The sequence below is a fragment of the Nomascus leucogenys genome, unplaced genomic scaffold (assembly GCF_006542625.1).
Source record: "Nomascus leucogenys isolate Asia unplaced genomic scaffold, Asia_NLE_v1 000869F_77683_qpd_obj, whole genome shotgun sequence".
NCBI lineage: Eukaryota > Metazoa > Chordata > Mammalia > Primates > Hylobatidae > Nomascus > Nomascus leucogenys.
Window position 1 is genome coordinate 21,841 of NW_022096705.1, and position 19,072 is coordinate 40,912.

The window sequence follows — 19,072 nt, forward strand, 5'->3', positions numbered from 1 at the left end:
CTGAGTATTTGATGAGAGGCAGAAATTTTTTTGAGCTTGTTAGCTGCAATATGTTATTGTGGTTTTGTAGGAAATCATACGTACTTTTTTTTTTTTTTTTTTTTTTGAGACGGAGTCTCGCTGTGTCGCCCAGGCTGGAGTGCAGTGGCGTGATCTCGGCTCACTACAAGCTCTGCCTCCCGGGTTCACACCATTCTCCTGCCTCAGCCTCCCGAGTAGCTGGGACTGCAGGCGCCCACTACGATGCCCGGCTAATTTTTTGTATTTTTAGTAGAGACAGGGTTTCACCGTGTTTGCCAGGATGGTCTCGATCTCCTGACCTCGTGATCCGCCTGCCTCAGCCTCCCAAAGTGCTGGGATTACAGGTGTGAGCCACCGCGCCTGGCCATGTACTTTGTTTTTTAGACACGGGGTCTCATTCTGTTGCCCAGGCTGGAGTGCAGTGCTGTAGTTACTGCTCACTGCAGCCTCGACCTCCCAGGCTCAAGTGATTCTCCCGCCTCAGCCTCCTGAGTAGCTGCAACTACAGGCGCCACCACCACACCCACTTTCATGGTTACTTTTCTTATAGGTGCATATTGAAGTATTAGGAGTGAAATTTTGTGATGTCTGCAACTTAATATTTCACATCACAAAAACATGAAGCAAACATGGCAAAATATTAGTGGCTGTTAAGTCTATGTGCTGTGTATGTGGGTATCACTATGCTACTCTTTGAAAAAAAATTTTTTTTTTTTTTGAGATGGGCTTTCGCTCATGTTGCCCAGGCTGGAGTGCAATGACACGATCTCGCCTCACAGCAACCTCCGACTCCCAGGTTCAAGCCATTGGCTCCTGCCTCAGCCTCCGGAGTAGCTGGGATTACAGGCATGCGCCACCACACCCAGCTAATTTTGTATTTTTAGTAGAGACGGGGTTTCTCCATGTTGGTCAGGCTGGTCTCGAACTCTGGACCTCAGGTGATCCGCCCGCCTCGGCCTCCGAAAGTGCTGGAATTACAGGCATGAGCCACTGTGCGCGGCCTGAAAAAGTTTATCTTAAGTCAAAAAAGGAAAACTCTGCCTGAGAAAATTGGCCTAAGTTCAAAATGTCATTACTTTTGCTTTTAGTGGGACAATATTTGTTTATTTATTTATTTTTGAGAAGGAGTCTCTCTCTGTTGTCCAGGCTGGAGTGCAGTGGCACGATCTTGGCTCACTGCAACCTCCGCCTCCTGGGTTCAAGCAATTCTCCTGTCTCAGCCTCTTGAGTAGCTGGGACTACAGGCATGCGCCACCAAACCCAACTAATTTTTGTATTTTTAGTAGAGATGGAGTTTCACCATGTTGGCCAGGCTGGTCTCGAACTCCTGACCTCAGGTGATCCACCCGCTTCGGCCCCCAAGGTGCTGGGACTTTAGACATGAGCCACTGTGCCCGGCCACATTATTTAAACTTTTAACATTAGTTATTAGGACCTGATGCAAGAACGCAGTGTTTCCTTGACTTCACATGGCAGTGGTGTGGCCTGCGGCCTTCTGGACCGCGTTGGTGATGGGGATTTGGGGTCTGCGAGCCCCCAGGGGTGGTTCAGCAGTGGGGCCTGTGGCCTTCTGGACCGCGTTGGTGATGGGGATTTGGGGTCTGCTAGCCCCCAGGGGGGTTCAGCAGTGTGGTCTGGGCATTTTCCCGGAGGCTTGTGGAGCCCCAAGCCTGAATGTCTGCCCCCAGTGCTCTCAGCTGCTGACCACCTCCTACAACAGGAAGAGGCACATTGTCTGCAATGCAGGGATTCTTTGTTCTTCAGTCTCCCGGCGCGGATTTTCAGGAGCTGGACAGCTCCTAGGTCTCCTCCTTCGCCTGTTGACTTCCCATTTCTGAGACTTGACGAGCTGCGTGCGGCATTTTGTTAGCCTCGTTTTGAACAGTTGTGATTTGTTGGATCTAAGCCTAGTTTTGTTTGTTTTTACTTTGAGTTGCTGTTTTACAAGCAAGCAACCTAGTTTAGACATTTTAATGGCACTACAAGGACAGGAAATCTCCGGAAAGAATGAACAGACCAGGCAAGGCATGTGGTGAGGGTAATGCACAGCAGGTGGAAGCTTAGGTTATTTGGAATTATTAGATTCCAGCAATGGAATTCATGAATGAATTAGCTCAGTGAATGAATAGATGATGACTGAGTAAAGACTTACCTGTGATGCCACGGCCCTCGCCTGGGGTCAGGGCAGGGTGGGTGTGGACGGGAGGGTGTCGCTGCAGGTACTCACCTGTCTAGCTGGAAACCCCCCACGTGAACAAGCAACGCAGCTTCCCTGTAGGGGTTTCCTGAGTCCAGGGCCACACCGCAGGCTGCACCTCAGGGAATCCACAACACAACATGAGAGATTTTTGTCTTAACTTTGAGCAATATGTACAGCAGTTGAGTTATCTAATAGAAAAGGTAATAGTATGCTTTTGGAGGGGGGCGGGTGGTTCTTCTTTTTTGAGACAGGGTCTGGCTCTGTCACCCAGGCAGGACTGCAGTGGTACAATCACTGCTCACTGCAGCCTCAACCTCCCAGGCTCAAGCGATCCCCCTGCCTCAGACTCCCGAGTAGCTGGAAGTACAGATGTACACCACCACGCCCGGCTAATTTTTATATTTTTTTGATAGAGACTGGGGTTCTGCAGTGTTGCCCAGGCTGGTCTCGAATTCCTACTCTGAAGCAATCCCCCTGCCAGCCTCCCAGAGTGCTGGAATTACAAGTATGAGCCACTGCACCTGGCCAGTAGTATGGTTTTTCTAAAGACAAAATGATTTTCAAATTATGAATGGATGGAACAGTAGCTAAATGAAATTAAACTCCATGTTAGTAAAGAAACGTCAAATGCCAATGCTTACTGAGAGGCAGATGGCACAACTGGTCTTCGAAGGCTCATGTGGAATTGATAATACGTTGCTAAATTCCCCAGCCCTATTTCAGATTAAAAGACTTACATTTTGTAATCAATCAATTAATAAATTGATAAAACATCCTAGTCCACATCCCGGCCTATCTATTATAAATATTTGCAGGCACCTTCCTCTAGACGTTGGACGATGAGTTGAAACTCCTAGACAGTTATGCAGGTGGTTTATGATATTTGTGGACATTGAAACGCAGGGAGGGAATGACTTCTTATGTCGGAGCTTAAACGTTAAAGCTACCCCGTGAATCCAGTGGCTCCCTGTTGCCTTCTGCTCTGTGGCCAATTCTGGACCCCATGGAGACTGAGACACAAACTGCCACCTTCAGAAAGTTTGGTCCCCCTGAAAAGTCCTCACAGTTCAGAGTGTCGCGTCCTGCCAGGTGTTTTCTTCCCCTTCGAGGAGACATGCTCCTGGCAGTATTGTTAGCCTGGCTGCCGCTCAGGTGGGAGTGCAGCTGAGAGAGATGCATTGCCACGTAATGGAACATGAATTCCAACGATGAAACAACCATGGTGAAAAACACATTTGGAATCTTTTAGCTGCTAGCTCTGTGGAAAATCACGTGCACCCCCAACTTTCAACTCTGAAAAGACAAGTGTTTATATTGAGGAAGACAGAATTCTGTGACTATGATAAAACATAATATGTGAGACACTTGGCAAAATTTTACACATCAAAATACTCATACATATATATATATGTCAATGTTAATGGAATTGCAGCCACACTTTGGATCTTGAGATCAGGAGGCCCTCATGGCACCCTGTGAATGTGAGAACTTAGCTTCACTCCCAGCTACTGCAGACAGGGCTGGGTCACCTGCTTGGTCACAGCCTCTGCGCCTCATATTTTTTGTCCGAATTACCGAGGCAGAGGTATTCTTCCCAAGGTGGTCCATGCTTCAGTGAGGTGAGTTATGCAGATCTATCAGCAGAATGACTTGGACAGGGAGAGGTTCCATAACTGTCTTCTTTCCAGAGTCACTCAGAGCGATTGTGAGTGAGACTGGAAAGTAGCCCACTGGGAAAGGAGGCTGGGCTAGCCCCGAGTGCCCATGTGCAGGGAGGAGGTGACCTGGAGCCCTGTCTTCCATTGGAGCAAATGTCTCACATCTACTAGTTGAAATGGAGGCCTTGATCCACAAGGAGACACATGCAGATGTACCTTTAACCCTAGAGAAGGACACCAGTGCCTGCCACCCGGGCTCTTGTGGGCCTTGTAAAGATGATATGGTTGTAATCAGTAAGGCCAATAAATTACAGATTCTGAGGACAAGAGGCAGCATTGGAGCTGGGGTCATCCAGAAGAGTTACCTGTGGGAAGAGAAGCGGCCCCCAGATCCCAGATCTATTTTCATGAGAAGCGTTTCATGGAAGGGGTTGGCCATGGCATGCCTGGGATAATCACAGGGTTTACTGACTAGATACTGTTGGAACAAGAAATTCCACATCTCTGAAGTGAAAAAGCAAATGTCCATGGAGAGTGTCCAGAAAGAGATCTTGGCCAGGTGCAGTGGCTCACACCAGTAATCAGAATACTTTGGAAGGCCAAGGCGGGTGGATCACCTGAGGTCAGGAGTTCAAGACCAGCCTGGCCAACATAGTAAAACCCTGTCTCTACTAAAAATGCAAAAATTAGCAAGGCATGGTGGTGGGTGCCTGTAATTCCAGCTACTCAGGAAGCTGAGGCAGGAGAACGAAGGGGTGGGTTGCCCCTCCACACCTCTGGGTGTTTCTCGTTAGGTGGAACGAGAGACTTGGAAAAGAAAAAGACACAGAGACAAAGTATAGAGAAAGAAACAAGGGGGCCCAGGGGACCAGCATTCAGCATATGGAGGATCCTGCCGGTTTCTGAGTTCCCTTAGTATTTATTGATCATTCTTGGGTCTTTGTCGGAGAGGGGGATGTGGCAGGGTCATAGGATGATAGTGGGGAGAAGGTCAGCAGATGAACACATGAACAAAGCTCTCTGCATCATAGACAAGGTAAAGAATCAAGTGCTGTGCTTTAGATACGCATACACATAAACATCTGAATGCCTTACAGAGCAGTATTGCTGCCCGCATGTCCCACCTCCAGCCCTAAGGCGGTTTTCCCCTATCTCAGTAGATGGAACATACAATCGGGTTTTACACTGAGACATCCCATTGCCCAGGGACAGGCAGGAGACAGATGCCTTCCTCTTGTCTCAACTGCAAAGAGGCGTTCCTTCCTCTTATACTAATCCTCCTCAGCACAGACTTTTACGGTGTCAGGCTGGGGGATGATCAGGTCTTTCCCTTCCCACGAGACCATATTTCAGACTATCAGATGGGGAGAAACCTTGGACAATACCTGGCTTTTCTAGGCAGAGGTCCCTGCGGCCTTCCGCAGTGTTTGTGTCCCTGGGTACTTGAGGTTAGGGAGTGGTAATGACTCTTGAGCATGCTGCCTTCAAGCATCTGTTTAACAAAGCACATCTAGCACAGCCCTTAATCCATTTAACCCTGAATTTGACACAGCACATGTTTCAGAGAGCACGGGGTTGGGGGTAAGGTTACAGATTAACAGCATCTCAAGGCGGAAGAATTTCTCTTAGTACAGAACAAAATGGAGTCTCCTATGTCTACTTCTTTCTACACAGACACAGTAACAATCTGATGTCTCTTTCTTTTCCCCACAGGAGAATCACTAGAACCCAGGAGACAGAGGTTGCCGTGAGCCGAGATCACGCCACTGCACTCCAGCCTGGAGCGAGACTCCATCTCAAAAAAAAAAAAAAAAAAAAGCAAGAAGTCTTCCTAGGTGTGGTGGCTCATGCCTGTAAACCCAGCGCTTTGGGAGGCTGAGGCAGGAGGATCGCTTGAGCCAGGAGTTTGGGGCTGCAATGAGCTGCAGTGGGTACCGCTGCACTCCAGCCTGGCTGACACAGTGAGACTCTGTCTCAAAAAAATAAACAAAAAAAGGAGTCTTTCCAACGGATGTGAAATCAGCAGTGTCCCCACTGGAGTTTGAAGTTTGCCATACCGATTGACTCTTACTTCCAGAAAATATTTCTCTATAGCGTGAGATACTGTTTGACGGCATTTTACACACAGGAGAACTTCTTTCAAAATTGAAGTCTGTCCTGTCAAATCTTGCTGCTGCTTATCAGCTAAGTTTATGTAATATTCTTCTTCTTTTTTTTTTTTTTTGAGACAGGTTCTTGCTCTGTTGCCCATGCTGGAGTGCAGTGGTGTGATCATAGCTCACTGCAGCCTTGACCTCCCTGGCTCAAGCCATCCTCCTGCCTCAGGCTCTCAAGTAGCTGGAACTACCTGTGCAAGCCACCACACCCAGATAATCTTTAAAAAACTTTTCTGTAGAGACAGGGTCTCCCTATGTTGCCCAGGTTGATTTTGAACTCCTGGGCTCCAGCGGTCCTCCCGCCTGGGCGTCCCAAAATGCCGAGATTACAGGTGTGAGCCACTGCGCCCGGCCAGGTTATGTAATAATGTAAGTCGTTCGTTGTCATTTCAACAATGTTCACAGCTTCTTCACCAGTGACACTCCATCTCAAAGAAGAAAAAAAGAAAAGAAAATATGTTGTTTAGTGTAGCCACTTTCATCAACCGTCTTAGCTGGATCTGGATAACTTGCCTGCAGTTTCTACATCAGTGCTTACTGCTTCTCTCTTTTTTTTTTTTTGAGACGGCGTCTTACTCTGTCGCCCAGGCTGGAGTGCAGTGGCGCCATCTCGGCTCACTGCACACCAGGCACAGGGTCATGCTTGAGTAGGGAGTTAATGCCACTTCCTTAATGGCTGAGTGTCCAGCACAATTATTTGGGATTTTTCTGCATAGATTTCTCTCACCCACTTTTTTTTACCTGTGTAATCACTGATTTATGCCAGTGTGGACACCTGGAGAGTTATTTCAAGTTTGGTTACAATTCAGTACTACAGGATGTTGTTGCTTTATTCATTCCCATTTGTATCATTGGGAGCTCTTTCTTGTTGGCTCTGGTTTTTCTTTGTCATAATCTGTGTGTGTGTGTGCTTGTGTGTATGTGTGTGGGGTGTGTGTGTGTGTGTGTGTTCTGAGCAGCTCCTGACTTTTTGATACTTCAGGATCATCCAGGCTTATGTTTTTACTGCCTTAGTTTTAGTGAAGCCATTTCTTCAAAGAGCCCTGGTTCCTTTTATTGTAGAATCGCCTGAAAAACTATATATAGGAGCTTAATGCACTCATTGCTCCTGCGGCCTCAATGCCTTTAGGTGTTACAGCTGACATGCCAGGAAATACCTGTGTGTACCCAGCCTGTGTGGACCACCTCATCGTCAAGATTTCTATGTGGAGCTGTCGGTGTGTGGATTAGGCTAAGTATGAGTTGATGCTGATGTTGCCCCTCTGGTTTATTATCACATGGATCATTGTAACCTCCCTTTGGTAATCTGTAACCTCCCACCTCAGCAGTGAGAGACCTGCTTCCCACCATCTGCCACTTACGTAAGTCACTGCTCCATTCTAGATGGAGATACAATGGTTCAATAATTGTTTTTGTTTTGTTTTTGTTTTGAGACGGAGTCTCTCTCTGTCGCCAGGCTGGAGTGCAGTGGCACGATCTCGGCTCACTGCAACATCTGCCTCCCAGGTTCGAGTGATTCTCCTGCCTCAGCCTCGCAAGTAGCTGGGATTACAGGCACAAGCCACCACGCTCAGCTAATTTTTATATTTTTAGTAGAGACAGGGTTTCACCATGTTGGTAGGATTGTCTCGATCTCTTGACCTCGTGATCCACCCACCTCGGCCTCCCAAAGTGCTGGGATTATAGGCATGAGCTACCGCGCCTGGCCCTCAAGAATTGTGAATTACCCCTCTGGGAAAGAACTTTATAAGATAAAGAGGATGCTTTATGCATTGCTCCTTTTTCTTTACTCTACAGATTCCAATAAATTCTTTTTTTTTTTTTTTTTTTCAGATGGAGTCTTGCTCTGTCGCCCAGGCTGGAGTGCAGTGGCGCCATCTCGGCTCACTGCAGGCTCCAACTCCTGGGTTCAGGCCATTCTTCTGCCTCAGCCTCCTGAGTAGTTGGGACTACAGCTGCCCGCCACCACGCCCGGCTAATTTTTTGTGTTTTTAGTAGAGATGGGGTTTCACCGTGTTAGCCAGGATGGTCTCGATCTCCTGACCTCGTGATCTGCCTGCCTCGGCCTTCCAGAGTGCTGGGGTTACAGGCTTGAGCCACCGCGCCCGTCCCCCAGATTCCACTAAATTCTAAAGAGACCTTTCAGGTCAGTACATTTTGCCCTGCAGGGATTTTGTTTTCATCTTTTGTGATACAGTTAGATTCTTGGTCACATTCTGTGTTCCATCCAGGGATATTCCCTCATATTAAATAATGTAATTCCACTTGCATACATTATGATTTACTCTGGGCTTTAAAATTCTATGACTTTTCACAAGTGGACAGGGACAGGTATCCACAATTAAAGTATCAGATGGAGTACTTCAAATCCCTGCCCCCATGAACCCCGTGTCACCACTGATCAGTTTTCTATCTCTGTTGTTTTGCCTTTCTAGTATGTCATATAAGTGGGGACATACAGCCTCTGAATCCTGGCTCTCCCATGAAGCAGTGTGCCTGTGAGGTCCATCCAGATAGCATGGGTGGATTGGTCATGACTTTCTTTCTCTGTCATGAAGCAGTGTGCCTGTGAGGTCCATCCAGGTAGCATGGGTGGATTGGTCATGCCTTTCTTTTGCTGAATAGTATTCCATTGCACCGCGTACTTCAGTTTGGTTATGCATTCACCTACTGAAGAGTGTCATGATTCCTTTAATTTTTGGCTACTATGAATAGTGCTTCTATACATGTGTGTGCTGGTTTTTACTTGGACATAATTTTTCAAGGCAGTTGTCTAAATACCTAAGAAGGAGATTGTCGGATCATATGGTGAGACTTGTTTAGTTTTTGAAAAAACTGCTGAAGTGACTGTACCCTTATGCCTTCCCCCAGCAATGAATGAGACCTCCTATTGCAACTGCTACTGTTCTTTAGATTTTAGCCATTTTAATAGATGTACAGTACTATCTCATTTAATCTGCTTTTCCCTCATGACAAGTTTGTTGAGTATTAATTAATTAATTTGGATGCTTATTTGGCATCTGTGCATCTTCTTTGCTGAGGTGTCTTTTCAGGTCTTCACATATTTTCAATTGGGTTGTTCATCTAATTCTTTTTGAGTTTTAGAGGTTTTTTTAAAAAATATTTTTGCAGACAAGTGCTTTTTCAGATGTGTTTCCAAAATATTTTCTTTTTTTTTGTTGTTGAGACAGGGTCTTACTCCATCACCCAGGCTGGAGTGCAGTGGTGCGATCTCAGGTTACTGCAACCTCTGCCTCCTGGGTTCAAGCAATTCTACTGCCTCAGCCTCCCTAGTAACTGAGATTACAGGCGTGTGCCACCACATCCAGCTAATTTTTTAAATTTTGTTTTGTATTTTTAGCAGAGACAGGGTTTCACCATGTTGGCCAGGCTAGTCTCGAACTCCTGACCTCAAATTATCCACCCACTTTGGCCTCCCAAAGTGCTGCTGCGATTATGGGTATGAGCCACCTTGCCTGGCTGTTCCCCAAATATTTTCTATCAGTCTGTGAACGGTTTTTTGGTTCTCTTAACCAGAGCAGCCATTTTAAATTTTAATAAAGTCCCGGTTATTGCTTTGTTTTCTTTCGTGGTTTGGCTTTTGGTATTGCATCTAAAAACTCATCACCCAAACCAAGGCCATGTAGATATTTTTCTAGGCTTTCTTCTATAACTTTCACAAGTTTGCACTTGAAAATTTAAGTCTATGGACTATTTTGAGTGAATCTTTGGATAAAATACAAGGATTTTGTCTCCATTCATTTTTTCCCTTGTGGTTTCCAATTGTTCTGTTATCTTTTGTGGAACAGACTTCTCTTTCTCCATTGAGTTGCCTTTGTCCCTTTGACAAGTCAGTTGGCTTGAGTCTGTTTGGGGGCTCTCTGTTCTGTCCAACTTATCTATGTGTCTAAGCCCTTCACCACTGCCACACTCTCTTCATTACTGTGGCTTTAGGGTGAGTGTTCAGATCCAGATGTGTGAGGTCTTTAACTTTGCTCTCCTTCAGTCTTATTTCATCCATTCTGGGTTTAGGAACAGTTTGTCAATATCTTTGCCTGGAATTTGACTGGGATTTGGCTGAATCTATAGATCAATTTGGAAAGAATTGTCACCTTCACAATAATGAGTGTACTTCTCCTAAATAAGGAACATCTCTGCATTTAGTTATACCTCTTTTGGTTTCTGTCAACTGTGATTCATGGTTTTCTGAATGCATATTTGCACATCTTTTGTTATGTTGATACGTAATGGATTCGGCTTTAGGGGTGCTGTTGTAAATGGTATTTTAATATTTCCAGTTCCAATTATTTCCATCAATTACTGCTGATACGAAGAAACTCAACTGACTTTTGCCTACTGGACATCTTTTTTAGTTTTTATTTTATTTATTTCATTTTTTTTGAGACCGAGTTTCACTCTTGTTGCCCAGGCTGGAGTACAGTGGTGCGGCTCACCGAAACCTCCGCCTCCTGGGTTGAAGTGATTCTCCTGCCTCAGCCTCCCGAGTAGCTGGGATTACAGGCATGCGCCACCACGCCCGGCTAATTTTGTGTTTTTAGTAGAGACAGGGTTTCTCCACGTTGGTCAGGCTGGTCTCAAACTCCCGACCTCAGGTGATCCGCCCGCCTCGGCCTCCCAAAGTGCTGGCATTACACGCATGAGCCACCGCGCCTGGGCCATCTTTTTTAGTTTTTAAAATCTCCCTCCGTTCCGATCGAGGCACGGGATGGTGGCCTTGATTTCAGTGGACATTTCCAAAATCGCGGCCTGGAATCACCCGAACGCTGATTTTCTGAGATTCCCCAGGACTGCCGCGAGGGGGCGCCCGGCTCCCGACCAACCTGGAGCACGCGCGGTAACCGCGGCGGATCGGCACTCGTCGCCCCGGGGCGTCGACCGGGAAGGCGCAGCCGCGTTCTCTTCAGGACCCACCCGGGAGGCCGCGGTTCGGGACACCCGGTCACCAGGTGAGAGGAGGAGGAAAAGGCGTCCTGTCCGCGGCTGCGAGTGCTGAGGAGGGAGCGCTGCCGTGGGCCTTACTTCCCTGTCATGGTCTACGTGGCTGGTTGTCAAACGGTGTCCCTTCAGCGAGGCGGGAGCTGCGCGTCCTGACAGCGCAGCACAGCGTGGCTTCCGGATCTGCGCGTTTCTGGGGAGAGATCCTGGCGCGGAGAAAGGAGCAACGCTGAGAGGCGCCATCCGGACGGCGCGGGTGGTGGCTGGGGACCGGCCGGCGCTGCGGGGTCCCTGGCGCTTTCATTCGTGTTTTAATAGCTCATTTGTCTCACAGCATTGAAGTAGTTGAAACGGTATAGAAATATTTAACAACAGGCATGTTATAACTAGAAACGTAAAGTTTAAATGCATTGTTTATACCTCCCCACACGAAATAACATGTACCAAATACTAATACATAGATATATGCAAATGTAGTTTGAGCGTTTGGGGACGGGATATGATGGCTGCGACCCTTTCCTACACTTGCCAGAGTTGTTCACTGTTACATCCCTGGCCAGGACGTTCTTTTTTTTTTGTTTTTGTTTTTTGAGACGGAGTCTTGCTCTTTCCCCCAGACTGGAGTGCAGTGGCGCGATCTTGGCTCACTGCAAGCTCCGCCTCCTGGGTTCACGCCATTCTCCTGCCTCAGCCTCCCGAGTAGCTGGGACTACAGGCGCCCGCCAACACGCCCGGCCAATTTTTTGTATTTTTAGTAGAGACGGGGTTTCACTGTGTTAGCCAGGATGTCTCGATCTCCTGACCTTGTGATCCGCCCGCCTCGGCCTCCCAAAGTGCTGGATTACAGGCTTGAGCCACCGCGCCCGGCCTAGGACGTTCTTATGCCAGCGTTGTATGTTTCCAACATAATAATTCCCTAAGCTGGACTGTCTCCATTATTCTTTTCTTTCAACAGAGGCAAAGCAGCTTTCTTCCATTGTTTTGACAGTATGTTTAACGTAAGCATACTTTGTGAGATGGTACATTTGTTCATGATGGGCTACTTCTGTTACACAATCAAATATCTTTTGATTCTGACACTCTTTTTTTTTTTTTTTTTTTTGAGACGGAGTCTCGCTCTGTCGCCCAGGCTGGACTGCAGTGGCGCCATCTTGGCTCACTGCAAGCTCCGCCTCCCGGGTTCACGCCAGTCTCTTGCCTCAGCCTCTCCGAGTAGCTGGGATTACAGGCGCCCGCCACCGCGCCCGGCTAATTTTTGTATTTTTAGTAGACACGGGGTTTCACCGTGTTAGCCAGGATGGTCTCGATCTCCTGACCTCGTGATCCGCCCGCCTCGGCCTCCCAAAGTGCTGGGATTACAGGCGTGAGCCACCGCGCCCGGCAGATTCTGACACTCTCAGTTGTATTTCAAGTCCAGCGTATTTTCCTAGGAGCACTAATGATTCATTGTATATTTTATTACGTAAATAAGGCATGGGTCCTCTTTTATCATTAACTTTATGACTAGGTATATTGACATTATAATTACTTACAAGTTCAACTAAATTTGGAAACATTTCAGAGTTTGGGCTTCCAATAATTATTTGTGATCCTCTAACAGGTAAATTATTTTTTTCCCATAAAACCTGGCAACATCTGAAATCACTCAGAATATCCTGCCATTTTTGTTTCTCTAGTTTCATCACTTTCTGCAAAGTATCATTGAGGAAATTGACTTTGAATATTCTTAAACTCTTCTGTTTTAGAAAATATCACAATGAAACTTAAATTATCATGGTTACAAATTCTATTCACATTGTATCTTTGAATATTTTTCCCCAGTGGCCAATATTGCGTTCTATTGTATTATTGCTAAAAAACCTGCATGGAAAACAAAGACAGGGATATTTTCGAGTAAGTGATCCAGTCACGATGAATCGATTTGCCATTGAAAATTTTTTTTTCAATCTTGGATACTAAGGAACTTTTTTAAACATTCTTTTGACAATGTTCAACCATGAATTGAAATAGAGTCTCTAAAATGAATTTTTTTCCTGGTTGTCTAAAAGGCGACCGACCACCTTTTTAGACACTGAACCCAAGGCACAGCCACAGTACCAGAAAAAATTATGTTAAGTAAGTTTATACACCTATGTTATTACTTTAACATAAAACATGTAAATAGGCATTTATTTGGAATTAGATGTTAATCCGTATGCTTTAATTTTCGTGTCATAAATGCTCTTATTAAAAGACAGGAATAGTTAACAGGGTAAATTACTAGTAATTACTAGTACAAATAATTAAGCAGGTGTTTGAAAAAATACAACTTTTAAATTAAATTTTATTTTAGAGTCATTTTAGATTTATACAGAAATAGCAAAGAAAACACGGATTTCCCATGTAGCTTCAACCCAGTTTCCTCTCTTATTAACCTCTTCTGTCAGTATGTCTCACGTCATTTGTCACAGTGAATGAACAAATGTTGATATGCTATTATTAACTGAAGCCCATACTTTATTTGGAGTTCCTTATGTTTGAAATGCTTGTTCCCCGGTGCCGTAAAGAAATAGCACTTGAACAGAAATTTAATTTCCTCGGCAAGGCCATTTTTTTACTTCCTGCATAAAGGGTACATTTGCCAGCAGTTTTATCACGAGAGTACACCGAACAAAGGAGACAGGATCATTTATAACCTGACGTGTCCTCCCTACTGCTGTGTCCAGTTTCCATTAGCTGGAACAGGACCTCACATTCTGTATTTGTTCTGATCGGCTAGCAACTTAGAAATTTTTAAAAGAGGCAAAGGCAGAGGACAACAAAGGAAGGAGGAAGTAACTTGTGGAATGCTGTGAAAGGTAAAAACACCTTCAAATAAGGAAGACGAACAGGCTATGACCTAATGCTTGCTTGGACCAGTATAAGCATGCCAGGGCAAATATGTAGGCTAAATTGTGGACGCTAAGAACATAAAGTACATTGATTTCTTTATTATGGCCAGCAGATATTTAAGAATGTTAGCACAGGTCTTTGAATGATTTTTACATCTAAGAGAAGTTACTATTTATTCCTAATTAGATGGGGAGGAAAGTCTTTGAAGAGGAACCTCTACTTTACTGTTTACACTTAGTTCTATCTTTCCCTACTCCAGGGTGGCACCTGGGATCCCACATAACATTCGTTGTCACGACTCCTTAGGCTCTTCTTGGCTGTCACGGTTTCTCAGCCTTTCCTTCTTCCAATGACCTTGACGGTGTTAAGGAGGACTGGTCAGGTGTTTTGTAGAATGTCTCCCATTGTTATTTACCTGGAGCTTTTCTGATAAGTTGACTGGGGTTATGGGTTTGGGGGAAGCAGATCACAGAGGTGAAGTGCTATTCTTGACACTTCATGGTGTCGGGGTGAATTATCACCATTGGTATTAACTGTGATCACCCGGCTGAACTAGTGTTTGTCCAGTTTCTCTACTGTGAAGTTACTTGTCCATATTGTATGTATTCTTCTGGAGGAAGTCACTATGCACAGCCCCCATTTAAGGCGTGGGATGTTAGCTCCAACTCATTGATGGCTGAGTGTCTATATCAATTATTTGCAATTCTTTTGTAAAGGAGAATTCTATTCAACTTAATTTGCTTATGCACTTATTTGTATAAATGTGGACACATAGATAGTTACTTTAAGCTTTGGTTATTATTCAATATTGCAGTGTTTTGTTGCTGAATTTGTTTCTGCTTTGGCCATTGGGAGCTCTTTCCCAATTGGGGAGCAAAAGCTTCCTCTCCTAACTTTGTTCCAGGGTTGGAGACCTTCAAATTAACTGACAATAGATACATTAGTAGGAGAGACAATACTTGGCTTCTTGTTCCCAAGTATCATTGTGGGACAAAATTCATCAGATGGCAGGATCAGTTTATAAAGAGGTAAAAATAGCCCCAGAGACAAGAAACAAGCTAGAATCTGATAGTTCACAATGGCTATAGTTTTCCTTTAAAAAAATTTTTTTGAGACAGGGTCTGGCTCTGTCACCCAGGCTGGAGTGCAAAGGTGCAATCTCAGCTCACTGCAACCTCTACCTCCTGGGTGCAAGCATCCGCCCTCCTCAGCCTCCTGATTAGCTGGGACTACAGGCACATGCCATCATGCCCATCTAATTTTGTATTTTGGTAGAGAGGGGTTTCACCATGTTACCCAGGCTGGTCTTGAACTTCTGGCCTCCCAAAGTGCTGGAATTATAGGCGTGTGCCCATGTCCGGCCAAGTTATAGTTTTCCATTGAAACATAAATTTCTCTCTGTAGTAACCATCATTTTTGATCATATCAAAGTAAGACTATTCTTATTTTAAAAATAGTCTAGTTTTGTTAGATTTTGCTTGATTATTTACGTAAGTGCAGCAAGAACAGGAGATGACACATAGGTGCTTTCAAGTTTCTTGCTGGAAGTTTTCATACAGAATCTCACATTTGACTTTTAAAGGTCTTATTCAGGCTAAAAGCCAAGCTAAGAACATACTATCAGATTTCAGCTGCAGTCCTTATAGCTTTGTGTGGATTCCTCTCTTCTTGAGGCCCCCAAAATATCCCTAATTCCTGGGCCTACCAGGAAATGACCTTCTTACTAACCTGTAAGGCTGTGAACCCTGTAATCTAGGTATCAGGCTGGCTTTTCTCAGAGTGCTGTTGGGAATGAAGTTTTTGGTGTTCCAAAAAAAAAAAAAAAAAAAGAATTAACACGGGAACAAATGATCTCTTAGCAAGGCGAGCTTTACTTTCTGCATAAAGTGTGCTACTCAATAGCTGTCCAGCCACAAGAGCACACCGACAAAGGGAACAGAGTTACTTATAACCTGATGTGTCTACCCTACTGCTGTGTCCAGTTTCCATTGGCTGGAATAGGACCTCACATTTTACACTTTACCGATTGGCTATTAGTTTAAAACTTTCTTAATTAGGTAAGGGGAATAGAACAAAGAAAGAAAAGGAAGTTGCCCAGGGATAGTTAAGGAGCATCTCCAAATAAGGAATGGCTGCACTATGGGCTGGGGCTTGTCTAGTTCTGTCCAGGCCTGCTGGAGCAAGCTAGGACAACTGGTTTGGAACACACACACACACACCACACACACACACACACACACAAAAAATAGTGGATAGCTGTGACTTTATAATCTTTGAGGAAGAACTTTCCCATTTTCACAGTGCTTTGTAAGCATTGTCTCCATAAAAGTCAACCTTACTTCCTTAAAATTGCTGGTCATAACTGATCTTAGGTACACTTCCTAAATATGATATTCCAGTAAAATAACCAAAATTTCCAATTATGCCTGTTATAAGGCGAATAGATTCTTACTGGACTTTTGCTAACAACTATATCATCGTGAAAATAAGAGTATTCAGTAAGATTTCAAAATTCTGGAAAAATCAGGCAGGGAAAAAGATAAATGCTTCATTTCTATTTACAAAAGTATAATCTACTAAACTGTTGTAAGTTACAGTTAGATTAAGAGAAAGAGATTTCTTAAATCCAGAAACTAGAACATTAAAGAACCAGCAATGCTCCAAAAAGCTATAAAATTATAATCAATTTTCATCAGTTCATTCAGTGCCATGTAATCAATTCCAGTCTTGTGGATCTTGGGTTAGCAGTGTCATGAACCCATCAATTTCTCAACCAGATTCTGGAGATCTTCACTGAGTCAAGTGTATGGTCTTAAAGTTATTTAAGCATATCTTCAGAAGCCTATAACCAGAGTACCTGTCATGTCTTTTCCGTGAGTCTCAGAGGGAGTCCTGTGTTGGAGATGAAATTCTGACTGTAGCTGATTGCAGGAGCTTTCAGAAAAGCATCAGGGGGAATAATATCTAAATAACATAGAGTATGAAATGGCTGTGATGAAAGATCTGATGAGAGTTCATTATACCACAACTGACAAGGATATTCGATTTTTTCTGTGGCATACAACATTTATTTATTTATTTAGAGACAGAGTCTTGCTCTGTCACCCAGGCTGGAGTGCAGTGGCGCGATCTTGGCTCACTGCAAGCTCGTCTCCCGGGTTCATGCCATTCTCCTGCCTCAGCCTCCCAAGTAGCTGGGACTACAGGCGCCCGCCACCACGCCTGGCTAATTTTTGTATTTTTAATAGAGACGGGGATTCACCGGGTTAGCCAGGATGGTCTGGATCTCCTGACCTTGTGATCCACCCGCTTCAGCCTCCCAAAGTGCTGGGATTACAGGCATGAGCCACTGCACCTGGCACAAAATTTAAAATAATAATGGAATTATGACTCATTACTCTATACTGGCACATAGCATGGATAAGGAGGACATTGACACATTTCCAGGAATTTTATATAATTTTGAAAACATAACATTTTACCCATACAAATATAACACAGGGAGGTTAGGTATCTCTTTTTATTTGTATCTTATGTATATTTTCCTTATAAAAAATACACCTACTTTACCTGTGAAACATGCCCTACTTTTCTTGCATATTTGCATAGAGTTGTTTCTAGTTATTCTATTATTCTAGTAGTTTTATTTACATATATTGATTATAATTTTAATACTTAGTAATCTCTTATTTTCCAGAGAAAACTAGGAAGTAGACAGTTATAAACTGTCTATATTAGCATTCTATAGTAGGTTAGAAAATGTAGGAATATACCATCTCCCAACATCTAGAGGGATGTGTTTCCTCATAATACAATTTCTCAGTGTGGCAGAAAAAAAGATGTTTATTAATGGGCCAAAATATCTTTAGTCTCTCTGTAAAAATAGGAAGCCAAAAGTATATAAACTTGAATTATTTATGTTCAGTAATTAACGTTTTAGTATTGTATCTTATTTATAAATGGTCTAGATATTTAAGGCAAATCTTTTACTTAGCTTAACTTTAAGGTTAAAAATTACCAAAAGTACTTTGGAAACTACTGTTAGGCAGATTTACTGTAAACAGATTATTTTTGAAATAATGCTTTTCGCTTTTCGCAAGATGGCACCGAAAGCGAAGGAAGCTCCTGCCCCTCCTAAAGCCGAAGCCAAAGCGAAGGCTTTAAAGGCCACGAAGGCAGTGTTGAAAGGTGTCCACAGCCACACGCAAAAAAGAAGATCCGCATGTCACTCACCTTCAGGAAGCCCAAGACACTGCGACTCCAGAGGCAGCCCAGATATCCTCGGAAGAGCACCCCCAGGAGAAACAAGCTTGACCACTATGCTATCATCAAGTTTCCGCTGACCGCTGAGTCAGCCAGAAGAAGATAGAAGAAAACAACACGCTTGTGTTCATTGTGGATGTTAAAGCCAGAAGCGCCAGATCAAACAGGCTGTGAAGAAGAAGCGCTATGACAGTGATGTGGCCAAGGTCACCACCCTCATTTGTCCTGATAAAGAGAAGAAGGCATATGTTCGACTGGCTCCTGATTATGATGTTTTGGATGTTGCAACAAAATTGGGATCATCTAAACTGAGTCCAGCTGGCTAACTCTAAATATATGTGTATCTTTTCACCATAAAAATAGAAATAATGTTTTTCATAAGAATGACAAATTAATTAGAATCAAATCTATAAGCTTTAAGATTTTACATTTCTAGTAAGTATAATATTAGCTTATTTGACTAGAACTCAAGCAGAATAGGAATTTATGTTTGTTTTATATTCAATAGTGATACCTTTGAAGACATAGTTGTTTTATTACACCAAAAATATTATATTAATCTTATTTAACTAAGTTTTATCCAAATCGTGTTAACTTAAAACACATTTGATCATTTCCTATATTTCTAGGGTTTGGTGAATATTCCAGAGTGCAGTGGTGCGATCTCAGCTCACTGCAAGCTCCACCTCCCAGGTTCACGCCATTCTCCTGCCTCAGCCCCCCAAGTAGCTGGGACTACAGGCACCCGCCACCGCGCCTGGCTAATTTTTTATATTTTTAGTAGAGACGGGGTTTCACCGTGTTAGCCAGGGTGGTCTCGATCTCCTGACCTCGTGATCCGCCCACCTCGGCCTCCCAAAGTGGTGGGATTACAGGCGTGAGCCACGGCGCCCGGCCGAATATTTATTTATAAATGCTTATTTTTTTCCAAGCCAAGTTAGAATAGA

General features: G+C 44.1%; 1 pseudogene; it reads left to right on the forward strand.

The window, feature by feature from the left end:
• The first annotated feature begins 331 nt into the window (after positions 1–331).
• On the forward strand, positions 332–18,762 carry LOC101179009 (annotated as a pseudogene).
• The last annotated feature ends 310 nt before the right edge of the window (positions 18,763–19,072 follow it).